The 19,712-nt window shown below is 42.2% G+C and overlaps 8 non-coding genes across 8 annotated transcripts; 3 read left to right on the top strand and 5 right to left on the bottom strand.

The window, feature by feature from the left end:
- Positions 1–11,377: 11,377 nt before the first annotated feature.
- TRNAT-UGU (transfer RNA threonine (anticodon UGU)) lies at positions 11,378–11,449 on the bottom strand. Its single transcript has one exon. It is a non-coding gene; the product is annotated as a tRNA-Thr (tRNA).
- Positions 11,450–12,038: 589 nt separating this feature from the next.
- On the bottom strand, positions 12,039–12,120 carry TRNAS-GCU (transfer RNA serine (anticodon GCU)). Its single transcript has one exon. It is a non-coding gene; the product is annotated as a tRNA-Ser (tRNA).
- A 413-nt stretch (positions 12,121–12,533) lies between these two features.
- On the top strand, positions 12,534–12,628 carry TRNAI-UAU (transfer RNA isoleucine (anticodon UAU)). Its single transcript has 2 exons — positions 12,534–12,571; positions 12,593–12,628. It is a non-coding gene; the product is annotated as a tRNA-Ile (tRNA).
- Positions 12,629–14,452: 1,824 nt separating this feature from the next.
- Positions 14,453–14,534, bottom strand: TRNAS-GCU (transfer RNA serine (anticodon GCU)). Its single transcript has one exon. It is a non-coding gene; the product is annotated as a tRNA-Ser (tRNA).
- A 413-nt stretch (positions 14,535–14,947) lies between these two features.
- TRNAI-UAU (transfer RNA isoleucine (anticodon UAU)) lies at positions 14,948–15,042 on the top strand. Its single transcript has 2 exons — positions 14,948–14,985; positions 15,007–15,042. It is a non-coding gene; the product is annotated as a tRNA-Ile (tRNA).
- Positions 15,043–16,202: 1,160 nt separating this feature from the next.
- On the bottom strand, positions 16,203–16,274 carry TRNAT-UGU (transfer RNA threonine (anticodon UGU)). Its single transcript has one exon. It is a non-coding gene; the product is annotated as a tRNA-Thr (tRNA).
- A 1,084-nt stretch (positions 16,275–17,358) lies between these two features.
- Positions 17,359–17,453, top strand: TRNAI-UAU (transfer RNA isoleucine (anticodon UAU)). Its single transcript has 2 exons — positions 17,359–17,396; positions 17,418–17,453. It is a non-coding gene; the product is annotated as a tRNA-Ile (tRNA).
- A 1,160-nt stretch (positions 17,454–18,613) lies between these two features.
- On the bottom strand, positions 18,614–18,685 carry TRNAT-UGU (transfer RNA threonine (anticodon UGU)). The gene has a single exon. It is a non-coding gene; the product is annotated as a tRNA-Thr (tRNA).
- Between the last annotated feature and the right edge of the window lie 1,027 nt (positions 18,686–19,712).

Genomic DNA, 19,712 nt, shown 5'->3' with positions numbered 1-19,712 from the left:
TAAAGAACTATGTTATCCAAAAGAGAGGTCTCTTAGAGTAGAATCTTATTCTATACTGACTATACTGACTGTTAGTGCGTGTACAAGCGTCTAAGTGTCTACACTAGATGCGAGGGCAGAAATCTTCCATAATAATAGGGCTATGAATTACTTGCATAAAGACAGAGAAGCCGGGCCTTTGCTCGGTAGCTGGAAGAATGTTTACTTAAACTACTAGACAGGAATGCATTGGGCAGGGAACGAAGCAGATAATTTCGAAGGTGAAATACAGTTTTTGGCAGGCAACAGGCTGATGTCAGCCTTCGTGGGCCGCGCAGGGAATGAGACAAAGTTCATGGTCACAGATGCAGGCTCAGACTGGAGCTTTCAGAAGCAGAAGGCAAGAAGAGCTTGATGACAGAATCAGGGCCTACTTGCCTGGACTGTAAAATGGCATAAGTGAACCATATAAAGCCGGTGGCCTTTCGTACTTAGGAATGGAATATCCGGCCTATTCATGGCGGATCTGAAAGAGGACATGTTGACGGTGGACGCACATGTGTTTGCGTCTTCATAACTGGAACTGGAGGGCACATACATGTACTTGTGATTCATACATGAAACCGTTGGGGTCCAAGATAGGGGACATAACTGATCAGAAAAATCCATATTTCCACATTCCCTCCTTGTCCCCTACTTGCCCGTTAAGAGATATCAATCTTCATCAATCCATTGATCTGTTCATATAGCATCATTTGTTCTTCTTTTTTCTTCCGGGATGAATGAAATCTTGGTGGTGGAATACACGATGTGGCACACAGACCACAGATCGCTGGTCCACATTGTAGACATAGACAGCAACTGAATAGTATGAGAAGGCCAATACCTAGGAAGGATAGGACCTTCCATCCAAAGGTAGATAATACACTCCAAAACCAACCGGACCAAGTCCAGGTGCCTGGATTCTGGTGTATCTGGCTTACAATCTTATGAAGGCGAGTTATGGCTTTATATACAGATGGCGAATTTTCTGGTATGAAAATGCAACAGCTTGATCCGATGACCCTACAGGCTCCGCCCCTATCGGCCAGGATGACGTCAAGGACAAGACGATTTTGAAGCACAACAATCCGCATAGCAGACTGCTCTTCTGTTAAATTGCCTAAGGCGGAAATAGTTTCGTTCACTACTGCTTCAAGGGTTCTAGTTAATCTACGTATCAGCTTACTATTAGTAACGGTACCTATATAGGGAAAGAGACCTTTATTGAAATCTGTGTATTTTTCCCATGCTGTTTCAGTGTAATCGACTATCGGGAGATCTCTCCTCACTCTATTATATACTAAATGAGTATTTCTGTGATAATCAGGAGGAGCTAGGAAAACAGGTGGCAAAAGGAATCCAATGTAGCAAGTACCATCCCAATCTAGAGGCAAACGTACATATGCCGTCTGACCACATATGAAATAGGAATGGCGGGAAGCTCTAAATGTAGACTTGCCCTGATCACTAAATTCTACTACAGTGGTGCATCTACTATGGCCCATATGTATGGAACCATTCTTTCTTACACATAATTCACCTTTTACTGGAAATATTGACATAGCGGGCAAGATTGGAGTAGCTTCGGATTCGACATTTAGGATCATAAGATTAAGCGTAAAATTACCTAATCCATACACTTCATTTTCTAGATCAGTTCCTGTTCTCTGGGGAAGTCCCTCCTTGTTAGGATAGCAGACTTTAAGTAAAACTAGGTTCAAATTTCCCCATACCCAGTTATCTTGATAAACTGCAGAATTCGAATCCAGGGAATTAATTAAACTAAACCATGCTCCACAGGAGCCGTTGTGTGTGAACGGGTATGGAAAGAGAGGTAGAATTCCTTTATAATTCTGATAGGGAGGGAGTCGGCCACATATCCAACAATTTGTAGCATTGCTAACCTGATGGGAATGATGTAACATACTAATAAACGTGTTATTGCGCAGCGCAAATCTATAAGACAACTCAAGCGGAGGTAATTCACTAAAAGAATGTTCAGCAGTAACATTATAAACGTGTCTAGAAATAGGATAATATATGTGCAACAATATACTTGCAGTAATTATTAAAAGACTTAAGAAAAACAAAATTAATAACGTCACTGTGCAATGACTACGCAGTGATTTACAGTACACCTGTCGTTTCAACATTTTTCGGGTGTGTTCTCTATTCAGGTCTAAGGGATACATGTCAGAGACAATTCAACCGCTTCACCTTGGAGAGGACTTAAACAATCAAATTGCTTGACTGATTAGACCTGAGTTTTAGTTTATATAGTTCGGAATTACTCGTTTCAACCAAAGGAAGTTTTGAGTCAATGGGTGAAGACACACGAGGTGTGGTATTCACATCCGATGGTAGTCCATGAAATTTCTTGATATGACTTGAATGAACCCAGCCTTTTCTGCCTTCGATCTTCACGGCTGTCCTTGTGGTGAGCAAGACAAGTTGCGGCGACTTCCACCTAGGATCCAGCTGAGTCTTCCGATCGAAGTTCCTCACTAAGACCAGGTCTCCCGGAACTACGTCATGGGGTTTCACCTCAGTGTTGTCAGGAAAAGCTGCAGCTACCTGTGAACGACAAGATTGTAGTGCAGACATCAAGGAAGCCAAGTAATCTGTCAGCATATTACAGTCAATATCAGTTATTTTGCGTGGTATAGGCGTCCCCCACATATTTGGTGGTCTGCCAAAGATCACCTCATACGGGGATAGCCCTGTTCGAGAGTGTGCTACCATTCTCATGTAAAAGAGTGCAACGGGTAACGCTACTACCCAGTCGACACCTTTCTCTCTGCATATTTTGGACAATCTGATTTTCAGGATCTGATTATGTCTTTCTACGAGACCTGCTGCCTCGGGGTGTCGGACACAGTGGAATTTCCACTGATAGCCTAACAAAAGTGAAACGTGTTTCATTAGTTCGGATGAGAACGGCTGGCCGTTATCTGAGTAGACAACACGTGGTAAACCGTATCGTGGGAAGAATTCTCGAACCAACTGTTTGGCAGTAGTCGGGGCAGTGTAATCTGAAACCGGGTATGCCTCTGTCCAACGGGAAAGAGCACAGACAACTACGAGAATATATTTGAATCCTCGACATCGTTCCATCTGGATATAATCCATCTGGAGGACTTCAAAAGGGTGATCAGGAGGCTGAAATCCACCCTGTTCTACGGGAACGCTTTTTCCTGGGTTGAACTGACAACAGATCATACAGGTACGAACCTTTTGTTTAGCTGCTGCTCGTAAATGTTTGTTGAACCAAATGTGTTGAATGCTGTCTAGCATAGCTTTTTCTCCTAGATGCGCTGGACTATGTATAGTGTTAATTATAACTTGGACCATTGAATCAGGAAGGAACCACACAGATTTTTCCTTCGTCATCCATCCCTGATCCGTTTGGATCCCTCCTAATTCAGTCCATTTCTTTATTTCGTCTGGTGTAGCATGTGTCTGTATGTCAATTATGTCAAGAGTAGGATCTTTAATCGTCATACAATGTGTTGGCGTCGGGACTATTGTCTTTGTCATGTCGGATGTCTGAGTTTGAGCAGTCTGTTTAGCTGTTCTGTCAGCTAGATCATTGCCTTGGGAAATGATATCAGTAACTTTCGTATGAGCTTTACATTTCATAATTGATATTGCAGTTGGTAGATGTATTGCCTCTAATAAGGCATGGATGAGGGGTCCGTGCTGAATGTGGGCACCGTGAGAAGTTAAATAACCTCTCTCTCGCCACAGCACGCCGAAGTCATGTACAACTCCGAATGCATAACGTGAATCAGTGTATATGTTGACTTTTTTATTTGTGGCTTGAATACAGGCTTGTGTCAGAGCGATGAGCTCTGCGGCTTGAGCTGACAAGGTATTTATGCAATTTGTTTCAATGATTTCAGTATCTGTTGTGACTGCGTAAGCGGCCACTAACTCTCCTGTACTTGTTCTCATACATGAACCATCTACATACAACGTCAGGTCTGGGTCTAGCAATGGGACATCCGTCAAGTATTGTCTGGGTTTCGTCGTAATTGTAATAACTTCAATACAGTCATGAGCTAGTGGGTCTGTTCCGATTACAGGTAAAAGTGTGGCAGGATTCAATGTGTTACAGCGTCTGATTTCTATATGTGGCTGAAACAATGTTAATTCATACCCTGTAAGTCGCGCTATAGTCAAGTGTTGTGTTTGCGTTCGATTCACAAGAACCTCTACTGCATGTGGTACTTGAACTGTCAATGGATGTCCTAACACTATGGCATCGCTTTGTCTGATTGCTAAAGCTGTTGCTGCCACTGATTTTAGGCATGCAGGCAAAGCCTGAGCTACGGGATCTAATGTACTAGAAAAATAAGCACATGGTTTATGTGATCCTGCTTGTTCCTGTGTGAGTACTGACAAGGCAGTACCTTCGCGCTCTGTAACAAAGAGTGTAAACTGTTTATTGTAACATGGTGTTGCTAAAACAGGTGCTTGGCATAAGGCTTTCTTTAGGCTTTCAAAAGCTTGTGTATGTTCCTGAGTCCAAGGGAGAACAGTCGATGTGGCTGCCTCCTGTGTTGTCAATTGAATGAGTGGTTTTGCTAGAAATGCATACTGAGGGATCCACTGTCTACAATATGAAGTGAGGCCTATGAAAGCCCGCACCTCCTTTTGTGTCTTGGGTATTGGCATGTTAGCTATTAACTGAATGCGGTCGGGTGTAAGCTGCCTTCCCTCCTTGGACAGCGAGTGTCCAAGATAAACAACTCGCTGGACACAGAATTGCAGCTTAGAAGGGGACACCTTGTGCCCCTTTTCGGCTAGAAATTGTAAAACTGTCAGTGATGCTTTCTCACATTCGGGTTCGCTTCTAGCGGTGATCAGCAGATCATCGACATATTGAAGCAAGGCAGTGTTAACTGGCATGTGGATACTGTCGAGTTCTCGTTTCAGTGCTTGGCTATAGATGCTGGGGCTTTCTGTAAATCCTTGAGGTGCGCGTGAGAATTTAAAGCTACGTCCATTTAAACTAAATCCGAACAAGTATTGGCTTTCCGGATCTATTGGGACGCTGAAAAAGGCATTCTTGAGATCAATTACGGTAAAGAATGTTGCTTCGGAATCAATAGCTGTCAGTAATGACGAGATATCTGGGACCACAGGGAATTGTGGCACAATGCATTTGTTTAATTCGCGCAGATCAATAACCAATCGATATACTGGCGGGGCCTTAGGATCTGTTCGTTTAAGAATCGGAATTATCGGGGAATTACATACATTGGAGTCTGTTTCCACAACCACTCCTTGGGCAATGAGCTCGTCAATGATTTGCAGTAAAGCCACTACAGCATCTGGTGGTAACTTGTATTGTCGCATTCGTGGTAGTACCACTCCTGCCTTTAGTGTAACTCGATATGGCGTAATATTCATGCAACCAACATCAGTAGGGCCTTGTGCCCATAGATGTGGAGGTAAAGTCTGCAGTCGGGGATCCATGTCTCTAGACACATAGTGACCTTTAAAATCACGTAAAAACAATCTTACTCCCTCCGGAGAACAACATATTATAGCTCCTAGAGCTTTCAGTGTTTTTATACCTAACAAGTTTTCTGGACATGATTTAGTAAGCAATAAATCTGTAGTTCGGGTCAAAGGTCCTATCGTAAGTGGAAGAGGCTGTGATACTTCATTAACAATAGGTTTTCCTGAAAAACCAAGGGAAATATTCTGTGAGCCTGAGAGGGGTGCCCCTGGAACTTCACTACGTTTTATAGTTGTTCGACTTGCCCCTGTATCAAGTAAAAATTTTCTATCTTGGCCTAATAATTCACTATGTACATAAGGTCCTTCTTGGTCTACAGGGACCTCAATAAGGGGTAAGTCAACTTCCCTCTCTAGGCTGGTTCATGCGTATCGTTGATAATCAGGATAGTCATACTGTGCGGTCTGGTACAGCTGTCGTGTCGTGGTTTGTGTGGCTGTAACAGGCAGCGCTGGTGCAGCTGGCACAAACTGTATAGACTGTGGTGGAGCTGGCATGGACTGTGCATGCTGCGGGGCTCCTTGTTCATTCTGATCCTGTCTAAGTGGCCGTGGTCTTTCTTGTGTTTTACCTGTGGCGATATTACGCTTCAGTACTGGGCAATCGTGTATGTAATGACCTGGCTGTTTACAATAGTTGCATGTCCCTTTTACAGGACCTGCTGAATCACCGGAATGTGTCGTACCCTTTTTATGTCCTTCAGCTGGAACTGTCTGGGAGACTAGCATTTTCATTTTCGTGTCTTTCATGCGTCTTTGTTCATGTTCTTGTTCCTCTCTAATTCTATTGTGATGGTACTGTAACATTTGTAACATTTGTGATGGGGTGTTACCTTGCCAGGTACTCTCGAATTTTAATACTCTATTCTTCACTTGGGGTAAAGAATTTTCAACTAATTTTGTCACAAACAGATGTGGGTATGATTCGCTACTTGCTTTTATGCCACTATTTATACCAAAACATTTTTCAAATCGGGCATAGAAATCACTAGTGTCTTCATCTTGCTTTTGTTTACAGGCTGAAATTGTACCCCAGTCTTCCTTTTTCGTAGTTAATAAACGTGGCAGTACCTGTACTAGTAAACCTGGTAGTGCTTTAGTTTTATCCCCAAGCCCTGCTCCTGCAGTTCGGGCCTTTTCTTCTGCTTCTAGTGCTGACCATTCTATCTTTTGGTCTCCCACCTCCCACTCTTTTTCCTTGAGTTTTTCATAAATGCCAGCAGGCATCAATACCTTTAATATTGTCATAATGTCGGGATAGGTATACTCTCCCATGAGTAACATGTCTTTAATTTCTCGGTGGAAACCTGCTGGGTCTTTGTCATGACTGGGTACCACTTTCTTCATTTGTAACAATTCTATTTTCGATATGGGCGTATATACAAATACGCGTTTAAACTCATTGTCCTCGCCTTTTATTAGGTGTACTTCTCGTAAGGGATTCTGTCTGTCCATGTAATACGTGGTTCTTTCCTTGATGGGCAATGAGACATGTTCTGGGCATACAAAAAGAATGTACTGCTTTCTTGATTCTAGTATTTCTTTAATTAATTTAGTACCTGAACCTCTCCATCTATTTGTGAGTAATTCAGTCAATATATCAGGTAAGGGACCAGGATCTGAATGCTGACTCTGATATAGTATAAGGAGTTGTTGAATCATATAAATCCCAGCTAAACGCTGTTCATCTGGGGTGAGATTCAAAAATGTGTGTGCTACTGTATCATCACCATACTTTCCGGGACTGTCAACCCAATGAACGGCTGACCTGGCTAATTCTTGTTCATCCATAGAATCGAGAAAATGATAACCCCTTCGTTCTCGGAGTAATTTGTCAGCGGCTTGGAACGAATGCTCGGGGGACCTTATATGTATTATAGGTGTTTGGAAATTCCTGTTATTATCTGGACATATCGGACGTATCGGGTCAATAAGACATCTAGTACTATTACAAGATCTTCCTCTACCTACATAGGCTATGGTGTCTGACTGTCCTGTGGGCAGTCCTGATCCTTCCTCCTCGCTTTGTTCGAACTGGTCTACCGCTAATCTTTCTTCCTGTAGGCGTTCTATTTCTTTACGGATCTTTCGGCACATGGCTATTATACAATTTTGCTTATCATGTCTCCCTTCTGATATATTCTGGCTCCATCTGGTAAGAATTTGCATTGCTTCCGGGTCTACCCCCGGTCGGTCTTGATTTCTGATCACACAATTTATGAGGAAACGTAACAGTTCCCCCTGTATCTCCACTTTCTGGTATTCCATAGCTCTGTTAATACATTCAGAATCTCGCCCTGTTTGGACAAAATGATATATATTATCTAGATGCACAGTCATTCCTGGTATCTTCCCTAAATACACCGCGGCTCGTCTGATACGTAATGATGCCATGATCATTTCGTCCTCTTTGCCGGGCACAGGGTCATATCTACAATCTATAAGAAGTTCCTTAAGCGTGCGGGCATTTATGAGTTTGGGGGTACGTGAATGTGCTGATTCTTGAAAGGTAAGTTTATTTACTCTGGGTGGCGTAGAAAAAATGTTGGTAGCACCTCCCGTAGCCCCATCTGGGGTATCGGGCGTGAAAGGATTCGTTGAACGCGATACAGCAACTATAGGTGTGGACACAGCTATAGAAGTAGCTGTAGGAACCGATGTAGAAACAGATGTGCTTGCCGGAACTTGTGTCAGGATTTGTTGCTGTAGAGATACAGATACAGGATCTTGGCGTTGAACCTCCCTGGCTGGCGGTCTATGTGGGGCGGGATTAGCGTACTCGGGAGCTGCGTCATCTAAATATGAGGAAAGAAAAACATCTTTTGCGGTTCTAGGATGCCCCTTAGGATGTATTTTTATTGGAAACAATGGGGGTGGCAAGTCTTTTGGTATTTCCGGAGTAGCCTTAGGTAATCCCTCGGCCAGGAGGGGATACATACCATTCATAAGGGCATTTCTTTGTCTGTCTATTTGTTCTGATTTCACTCGTGTACCTTCTTCAATTAATAGATTTTCTCGGACTTTATTTGAATTCTCTTTATTTTTCTCTTCCTGTCGGAGTGCTTTTTCTGTACGTCTATGAGATTCTTTACGCCATAACTCAACGGCGTCTTTCTGTGACTGTCTGACTTTCCTTTTCCATAACTCTTCCTCTACTTTCATGATGCACTCTGCATCCCAGGTCCCAGCTGCGGGCCACCTCTGACTTTCTGGTAATCCCTTGGTGTAGTCTACCCATAAATCAAGAAATAATATAGCGTCTAAGCCATGTTTATGATACATGAAGTACCCTGGAGTGTCCCTAGGAGGAATAGGAACGGCTTCTTCGAGTACCCCTTTTCTAGTTGTGATCTGTCTTAATTTCGAAAAGAGCAGCATATTTGAGAACTGGTCTGATACTTGATCTTGAACAAACTTAATACAAATAAACACAATAATGAACAGTCATTCATACCACAATATGCAGAACGTATTTAAAACATTTAACATGTAACATTTAACTGAGCAACAATGATAATGACGATCTAAGGAAAACTTAATCACTAAACATAATACTCGGCATTATCTGGATTATTCTGAATTTATATACTTGATATACTAGATATACTGCTAAACAGTACAGATACACTGCTGAAACAGTGCAGACCGGATTTGTGTACCCAAACCCGTCTTGACCGGCACAACCTATGTGCACGTCAGAACGCCTCCCCAGTAATGGTACTCACCGGGTAGCTCGGAAACGGAAGGCCTCGGAACTGAACTGAACTTGAACCGGACTGGACTCGACTCGGGCACTTCGGACACCTGGTGGGCCTCTGTATACCTCGGATCTTGCTCTCTCAGCTAGGCTCTGGTGGGGATACTTCGCACTTCTCACCGCCTCGTCTGGGTGTTGATCGCAGCCTCAGTCGCCCCCGCTTGACCGGAGGGAGATACAGGAAATCCTGCTGGTACGCGTTATTGTCCGTCCAGCTGTGGCAGGAGACCGGGCCTGCAACGCACCACCGGCGCGTGAGATGAGAAAGTGTCCCTGTTCGGGCGCCATTCATGTGGTAAATAATTTAATTACCGGGACTTAATTTGATACAGAAACATAATAAAAATAGCTCAGTAAATAAGAGGCAGAATCCGTGGTATTAGAGGTTCGGAATGGGCTTTATTCCAATGGTCGATTCGAATCGGTTGCTCCAAGTTCCATCACCACGAAGGTTCAGGAAGTGAAGTACATACTTTATTGATAATTAATTACTTTTATACAATAGGCATTACAGTGAAGCAAATGCAAGAGGCGTAACAATTGATAGTGTAGATAAGATATACGTGCGTAGCAAAAGTAGGCGTAACTGGGTGTGATTAAAGAACGTCATCAGATGTGATGTCATAATAGGGTGGTTCCATGAAAGAATTGCGCAATGTCAGCAGAAATACTTGGCAGAAATGCGCGCGCAGCAGCATGACGTGTCATTGACGTGCAACTAGGGGGTGAAGGGGACTTGACATTTAGCTCTACATGTGGCGACAGAAGTCTGGAGGGTCAAGTCAACCTAATCCCAAATCATATCTAACATCCTATGTTTAAAGAACTATGTTATCCAAAAGAGAGGTCTCTTAGAGTAGAATCTTATTCTATACTGACTATACTGACTGTTAGTGCGTGTACAAGCGTCTAAGTGTCTACACTAGATGCGAGGGCAGAAATCTTCCATAATAATAGGGCTATGAATTACTTGCATAAAGACAGAGAAGCCGGGCCTTTGCTCGGTAGCTGGAAGAATGTTTACTTAAACTACTAGACAGGAATGCATTGGGCAGGGAACGAAGCAGATAATTTCGAAGGTGAAATACAGTTTTTGGCAGGCAACAGGCTGATGTCAGCCTTCGTGGGCCGCGCAGGGAATGAGACAAAGTTCATGGTCACAGATGCAGGCTCAGACTGGAGCTTTCAGAAGCAGAAGGCAAGAAGAGCTTGATGACAGAATCAGGGCCTACTTGCCTGGACTGTAAAATGGCATAAGTGAACCATATAAAGCCGGTGGCCTTTCGTACTTAGGAATGGAATATCCGGCCTATTCATGGCGGATCTGAAAGAGGACATGTTGACGGTGGACGCACATGTGTTTGCGTCTTCATAACTGGAACTGGAGGGCACATACATGTACTTGTGATTCATACATGAAACCGTTGGGGTCCAAGATAGGGGACATAACTGATCAGAAAAATCCATATTTCCACAATCTTCATCTCGATACTCCTTTCCCAGAAACCAGGTTCACTTCTTCATTCAACCCACCCATCCAAGGTCACCAAATCTTTGAAGCAAGTCTGCCTATTCTCCCTTTCTCTCTATGTACAAGATACCTTGTATCATTTGAATGGACAGCAGGAGAGAAGGATATTTATGGTGAGTGGGGGTGGGGTTTTGAGGAGTAACCTCATTTGCCTAAGAGCCGGGGTATCTGGGAAAAAAAGTATTTTATGGGGGAAGAATTTCACATCTCCTTGGTGAAATTTGTAGGGCCTTATAACATCCTTTCTGTGGATGCAGATTCAGTCGGAACATAGGTCCTAGTCCTCGTTCTGCCTTTCAAAGGAACTGTAAATATGCATGGCTTATTTGGCTTTGCCCGGCAGGGTGAGAATGGCGTTTGTCAGGCGTTCGTCAGGCGATCGGAAGGGGTGAGGCAATAATTTATAATTCAATGATCTTCATGATATTTTCTTGATAATATGAAAGCAGGAAAGGGAAGCTTGGCAATAAGCAATCCTAAAGCAAGGTGTGACTCCAGGGAAGAATGACTTGAAAACAACATACAGAAAGACTCATGTAAAAAGGCCCTGATGAGGCTTGAACTCATGACCCCTGGTTTACAAGACCAGTGCTCTGCCACTGAGCTACAAGGCCAGTCTGCACGCAGGATGTAAATTGCAACATGTATTCTTACTGAGGTATGAATATATCTATGATTTTGAGACTCTGTATGGAAACGTAGTTGCATATGAATGTCCACGTGCGCGCACACATTGAAGACCATGCTTAAGGCACTTTTCTTGGAAGTATGAAAAACTACATTTTCATATGAGAAAATAAGAGTTTTCACATTCAAGACCATACCGATAGCTCTAGTTAGTATGTCTGCAATCAGTGACATATAGAGAACCCACTTATTAGAAGTGATCTGTCTCTGTGGGGCAGACATATGTTAACAGTCATTCATTTGAGACGGCCTAAACTTTAGGAGTAAGAGCTGCTTTCTTATCAATCTATTTATCCAAACTGGTTAATAAGCCAGGAGTGAGTGAAAGGCAATCCTCTGGAAACTCCATGAAAGATCTAATTTCTATTACGCACAAAATACTTCACTTTATTTGACATATTTGTTAAAATGGAACAGTCAGATGATCCCATCTAGCGGATCCTGGCTCTGTCTTGAAAGAGAGTGTAATTATACTACAAGAAATGCTGGCCATCAAAAGAGACTCTGATGGCTTTCCGACGAAGGTGGGATTCGAACCCACGCGTGCAGAGCACAATGGATTAGCAGTCCATCGCCTTAACCACTCGGCCACCTCGTCTGCCCTACAGCCCCATCTGAAACCTTGTTTCACAAAAGGTACTGAAGTGTCAATATACTGTACCTAAAAAAGAAAAAAAACAGCTGAGGCAAGATCTCACATTCCACGTCTTCCCCCAATTAGGGACCTACATTTCATTTTTGGGAAATTCTTACTATGTGCTAATTACAAATATTCATAAGATTCCCCTAGACTTTGTCAGAACTGTCAAGATATAATTCTATGGGGTTTTGAATAGACAGAGCATATGTTATAGGACAATTATAGAATCTATTCCGTTTGGACTGTATTTTTAATAGTCATGATAACATGCTAGCATGTGAGTCGATCTTGCACAGTGAATGATGGAGCAGTGTCTGTCATCTACTTGGTCAGCTGTAGATGGCTCACCTGGGGAGATGTGAAAAGAGAGAGCTCCAGTGGCGCAATCGGTTAGCGCGCGGTACTTATACAGCAGTACTTGCACTGAGCCATGCCGAGGTTGTGAGTTCGAGCCCCACCTGGAGCAGCCGTGTTGCTTTTCATAAACCATTTCACAAAAAGTAAAGTTTAAACTCAGAGTATGGACGGCCCTTGCTAGAGAGTCTTTACTTCTTATAGGATCTACGTGTCCTACTCCTCTGGGTGCCAAATATCACATATCCTACGCGATGCTCAGTTTAAACATTCCATGATGTGCCATCTTGCATTTCATGCAAACACCACATCAGTGCATTTAAAAATACATTTGTAGAATAATAAATATGATGAAAACAGTGTTCTCACATGATAACCATAAACTGAAGAGCTGCAAAAAATGCTGTATCAGCTACTTACAATAAAAGGTGAATCGAAAAAACTAGCAAAAGAAGAGCATCATCATATTAAAGGTTCTATTCACCATCTTGAGTTGCACCATAGCAGCTTATGGTGCTTTTCTGCTCAGAGTGTGCCTCCAATCCCACATTCATTTTTAATTTCTTTGCAATTTAAAAAACAACTATTACTGCTCGAAGTTCACTATTCAAAACCATTCAACCTATTAAATGTATTTCTCTAACCTATGAATGTGGTCCATGTTCACTTTTCCTCATCTTCATCTCGATACTCCTTTCCCAGAAACCAGGTTCACTTCTTCATTCAACCCACCCATCCAAGGTCACCAAATCTTTGAAGCAAGTCTGCCTATTCTCCCTTTCTCTCTATGTACAAGATACCTTGTATCATTTGAATGGACAGCAGGAGAGAAGGATATTTATGGTGAGTGGGGGTGGGGTTTTGAGGAGTAACCTCATTTGCCTAAGAGCCGGGGTATCTGGGAAAAAAAGTATTTTATGGGTGAAGAATTTCACATCTCCTTGGTGAAATTTGTAGGGCCTTATAACATCCTTTCTGTGGATGCAGATTCAGTCGGAACAGAGGTCCTAGTCCTCGCTCTGCCTTTCAAAGGAACTGTAAATATGCATGGCTTATTTGGCTTTGCCCGGCAGGGCTTGCCCGGCAGGGTGAGAATGGCGTTCGTCAGGCGATCGGAAGGGGTGAGGCAATAATTTATAATTCAATGATCTTCATGATATTTTCTTGATAATATGAAAGCAGGAAAGGGAAGCTTGGCAATAAGCAATCCTAAAGCAAGGTGTGACTCCAGGGAAGAATGACTTGAAAACAACATACAGAAAGACTCATGTAAAAAGGCCCTGATGAGGCTTGAACTCATGACCCCTGGTTTACAAGACCAGTGCTCTGCCTCTGAGCTACAAGGCCAGTCTGCACGCAGGATGTAAATTGCAACATGTATTCTTACTGAGGTATGAATATATCTATGATTTTGAGACTCTGTATGGAAACGTAGTTGCATATGAATGTCCACGTGCGCGCACACATTGAAGACCATGCTTAAGGCACTTTTCTTGGAAGTATGAAAAACTACATTTTCATATGAGAAAATAAGAGTTTTCACATTCAAGACCATACCGATAGCTCTAGTTAGTATGTCTGCAATCAGTGACATATAGAGAACCCACTTATTAGAAGTGATCTGTCTCTGTGGGGCAGACATATGTTAACAGTCATTCATTTGAGACGGCCTAAACTTTAGGAGTAAGAGCTGCTTTCTTATCAATCTATTTATCCAAACTGGTTAATAAGCCAGGAGTGAGTGAAAGGCAATCCTCTGGAAACTCCATGAAAGATCTAATTTCTATTACGCACAAAATACTTCACTTTATTTGACATATTTGTTAAAATGGAACAGTCAGATGATCCCATCTAGCGGATCCTGGCTCTGTCTTGAAAGAGAGTGTAATTATACTACAAGAAATGCTGGCCATCAAAAGAGACTCTGATGGCTTTCCGACGAAGGTGGGATTCGAACCCACGCGTGCAGAGCACAATGGATTAGCAGTCCATCGCCTTAACCACTCGGCCACCTCGTCTGCCCTACAGCTCCATCTGAAACCTTGCTTCACAAAAGGTACTGAAGTGTCAATATACTGTACCTAAAAAAGAAAAAAAACAGCTGAGGCAAGATCTCACATTCCACGTCTTCCCCCAATTAGGGACCGACATTTCATTTTTGGGAAATTCTTACTATGTGCTAATTACAAATATTCATAAGATTCCCCTAGACTTTGTCAGAACTGTCAAGATATAATTCTATGGGGTTTTGAATAGACAGAGCATATGTTATAGGACAATTATAGAATCTATTCCGTTTGAACTGTATTTTTAATAGTCATGATAACATGCTAGCATGTGAGTCGATCTTGCACAGTGAATGATGGAGCAGTGTCTGTCATCTACTTGGTCAGCTGTAGATGGCTCACCTGGGGAGATGTGAAAAGAGAGAGCTCCAGTGGCGCAATGGGTTAGCGCGCGGTACTTATACAGCAGTACTTGCACTGAGCCATGCCGAGGTTGTGAGTTCGAGCCTCACCTGGAGCAGCCGTGTTGTTTTTCATAAACCATTTCACAAAAAGTAAAGTTTAAACTCAGAGTATGGACGGCCCTTGCTAGAGAGTCTTTACTTCTTATAGGATCTACGTGTCCTACTCCTCTGGGTGCCAAATATCACATATCCTACGCGATGCTCAGTTTAAACATTCCATGATGTGCCATCTTGCATTTCATGCAAACACCACATCAGTGCATTTAAAAATACATTTGTAGAATAATAAAAATGATGAAAACAGTGTTCTCACATGATAACCATAAACTGAAGAGCTGCAAAAAATGCTGTATCAGCTACTTACAATAAAAGGTGACTCGAAAAAACTAGCAAAAGAAGAGCATCATCATATTAAAGGTTCTATTGACCATCTTGAGTTGCACCATAGCAGCTTATGGTGCTTTTCTGCTCAGAGTGTGCCTCCAATCCCACATTCATTTTTAATTTCTTTGCAATATAAAAAACAACAATTACTGCTCGAAGTTCACTTTTCAAAACCATTCAACCTATTAAATGTATTTCTCTAACCTATGAATGTGGTCCATGTTCACTTTTCCTCATCTTCATCTCGATACTCCTTTCCCAGAAACCAGGTTCACTTCTTCATTCAACCCACCCATCCAAGGTCACCAAATCTTTGAAGCAAGTCTGCCTATTCTCCCTTTCTCTCTATGTACAAGATACCTTGTATCATTTGAATGGACAGCAGGAGAGAAGGATATTTATGGTGAGTGGGGGTGGGGTTTTGAGGAGTAACCTCATTTGCCTAAGAGCCGGGGTATCTGGGAAAAAAAGTATTTTATGGGGGAAGAATTTCACATCTCCTTGGTGAAATTTGTAGGGCCTTATAACATCCTTTCTGTGGATGCAGATTCAGTCGGAACAGAGGTCCTAGTCCTCGCTCTGCCTTTCAAAGGAACTGTAAATATGCATGGCTTATTTGGCTTTGCCCGGCAGGGTGAGAATGGCGTTTGTCAGGTGTTCGTCAGGCGATCGGAAGGGGTGAGGCAATAATTTATAATTCAATGATCTTCATGATATTTTCTTGATAATATGAAAGCAGGAAAGGGAAGCTTGGCAATAAGCAATCCTAAAGCAAGGTGTGACTCCAGGGAAGAATGACTTGAAAACAACATACAGAAAGACTCATGTAAAAAGGCCCTGATGAGGCTTGAACTCATGACCCCTGGTTTACAAGACCAGTGCTCTGCCACTGAGCTACAAGGCCAGTCTGCACGCAGGATGTAAATTGCAACATGTATTCTTACTGAGGTATGAATATATCTATGATTTTGAGACTCTGTATAGAAACGTAATTGCATATGAATGTCCACGTGCGCGCACACATTGAAGACCATGCTTAAGGCACTTTTCTTGGAAGTATGAAAAACTACATTTTCATATGAGAAAATAAGAGTTTTCCCATTCAAGACCATACTGATAGCTCTAGTTAGTATGTCTGCAATCAGTGACATATAGAGAACCCACTTATTAGAAGTGATCTGTCTCTGTGGGGCAGACATATGTTAACAGTCATTCATTTGAGACGGCCTAAACTTTAGGAGTAAGAGCTGCTTTCTTATCAATCTATTTATCCAAACTGGTTAATAAGCCAGGAGTGAGTGAAAGGCAATCCTCTGGAAACTCCATGAAAGATCTAATTTCTATTACGCACAAAATACTTCACTTTATTTGACATATTTGTTAAAATGGAACAGTCAGATGATCCCATCTAGCGGATCCTGGCTCTGTCTTGAAAGAGAGTGTAATTATACTACAAGAAATGCTGGCCATCAAAAGAGACTCTGATGGCTTTCCGACGAAGGTGGGATTCGAACCCACGCGTGCAGAGCACACGGGATTAGCAGTCCATCGCCTTAACCACTCGGCCACCTCGTCTGCCCTACAGCCCCATCTGAAACCTTGCTTCACAAAAGGTACTGAAGTGTCAATATACTGTACCTAAAAAAGAAAAAAAACAGCTGAGGCAAGATCTCACATTCCACGTCTTCCCCCAATTAGGGACCTACATTTCATTTTTGGGAAATTCTTACTATGTGCTAATTACAAATATTCATAAGATTCCCCTAGACTTTGTCAGAACTGTCAAGATATAATTCTATGGGGTTTTGAATAGACAGAGCATATGTTATAGGACAATTATAGAATCTATTCCGTTTGGACTGTATTTTTAATAGTCATGATAACATGCTAGCATGTGAGTCGATCTTGCACAGTGAATGATGGAGCAGTGTCTGTCATCTACTTGGTCAGCTGTAGATGGCTCACCTGGGGAGATGTGAAAAGAGAGAGCTCCAGTGGCGCAATCGGTTAGCGCGCGGTACTTATACAGCAGTACTTGCACTGAGCCATGCCGAGGTTGTGAGTTCGAGCCTCACCTGGAGCAGCCGTGTTGTTTTTCATAAACCATTTCACAAAAAGTAAAGTTTAAACTCAGAGTATGGACGGCCCTTGCTAGAGAGTCTTTACTTCTTATAGGATCTACGTGTCCTACTCCTCTGGGTGCCAAATATCACATATCCTACGCGATGCTCAGTTTAAACATTCCATGATGTGCCATCTTGCATTTCATGCAAACACCACATCAGTGCATTTAAAAATACATTTGTAGAATAATAAATATGATGAAAACAGTGTTCTCACATGATAACCATAAACTGAAGAGCTGCAAAAAATGCTGTATCAGCTACTTACAATAAAAGGTGACTCGAAAAAACTAGCAAAAGAAGAGCATCATCATATTAAAGGTACTATTCACCATCTTGAGTTGCACCATAGCAGCTTATGGTGCTTTTCTGCTCAGAGTGTGCCTCCAATCCCACATTCATTTTTAATTTCTTTGCAATTTAAAAAACAACAATTACTGCTCGAAGTTCACTTTTCAAAACCATTCAACCTATTAAATGTATTTCTCTAACCTATGAATGAGGTCCATGTTCACTTTTCCTCATCTTCATCTCGATACTCCTTTCCCAGAAACCAGGTTCACTTCTTCATTCAACCCACCCATCCAAGGTCACCAAATCTTTGAAGCAAGTCTGCCTATTCTCCCTTTCTCTCTATGTACAAGATACCTTGTATCATTTGAATGGACAGCAGGAGAGAAGGATATTTATGGTGAGTGGGGGTGGGGTTTTGAGGAGTAACCTCATTTGCGTAAGAGCCGGGGTATCTGGGAAAAAAAGTATTTTATGGGGGAAGAATTTCACATCTCCTTGGTGAAATTTGTAGGGCCTTATAACATCCTTTCTGTGGATGCAGATTCAGTCGGAACAGAGGTCCTAGTCCTCGCTCTGCCTTTCAAAGGAACTGTAAATATGCATGGCTTATTTGGCTTTGCCCGGCAGGGTGAGAATGGCGTTTGTCAGGCGTTCGTCAGGCGATCGGAAGGGGTGAGGCAATAATTTATAATTCAATGATCTTCATGATATTTTCTTGATAATATGAAAGCAGGAAAGGGAAGCTTGGCAATAAGCAATCCTAAAGCAAGGTGTGACTCCAGGGAAGAATGACTTGAAAACAACATACAGAAAGACTCATGTAAAAAGGCCCTGATGAGGCTTGAACTCATGACCCCTGGTTTACAAGACCAGTGCTCTGCCACTGAGCTACAAGGCCAGTCTGCACGCAGGATGTAAATTGCAACATGTATTCTTACTGAGGTATGAATATATCTATGATTTTGAGACTCTGTATGGAAACGTAGTTGCATATGAATGTCCACGTGCGCGCACACATTGAAGACCATGCTTAAGGCACTTTTCTTGGAAGTATGAAAAACTACATTTTCATATGAGAAAATAAGAGTTTTCACATTCAAGACCATACCGATAGCTCTAGTTAGTATGTCTGCAATCAGTGACATATAGAGAACCCACTTATTAGAAGTGATCTGTCTCTGTGGGGCAGACATATGTTAACAGTCATTCATTTGAGACGGCCTAAACTTTAGGAGTAAGAGCTGCTTTCTTATCAATCTATTTATCCAAACTGGTTAATAAGCCAGGAGTGAGTGAAAGGCAATCCTCTGGAAACTCCATGAAAGATCTAATTTCTATTACGCACAAAATACTTCACTTTATTTGACATATTTGTTAAAATGGAACAGTCAGATGATCCCATCTAGCGGATCCTGGCTCTGTCTTGAAAGAGAGTGTAATTATACTACAAGAAATGCTGGCCATCAAAAGAGACTCTGATGGCTTTCCGACGAAGGTGGGATTCGAACCCACGCGTGCAGAGCACAATGGATTAGCTGTCCATCGCCTTAACCACTCGGCCACCTCGTCTGCCCTACAGCCCCATCTGAAACCTTGCTTCACAAAAGGTACTGAAGTGTCAATATACTGTACCTAAAAAAGAAAAAAAACAGCTGAGGCAAGATCTCACATTCCACGTCTTCCCCCAATTAGGGACCTACATTTCATTTTTGGGAAATTCTTACTATGTGCTAATTACAAATATTCATAAGATTCCCCTAGACTTTGTCAGAACTGTCAAGATATAATTCTATGGGGTTTTGAATAGACAGAGCATATGTTATAGGACAATTATAGAATCTAAGGACTGTATTTTTAATAGTCATGATAACATGCTAGCATGTGAGTCGATCTTGCACAGTGAATGATGGAGCAGTGTCTGTCAT

The sequence above is a fragment of the Triturus cristatus genome, chromosome 12 (assembly GCF_964204655.1).
Source record: "Triturus cristatus chromosome 12, aTriCri1.1, whole genome shotgun sequence".
Taxonomy (NCBI): Eukaryota; Metazoa; Chordata; class Amphibia; order Caudata; family Salamandridae; genus Triturus; species Triturus cristatus.
The sequence above is the reverse complement of the archived record's forward strand: the minus strand, read 5'-3'. Positions and strand labels throughout refer to the sequence as shown.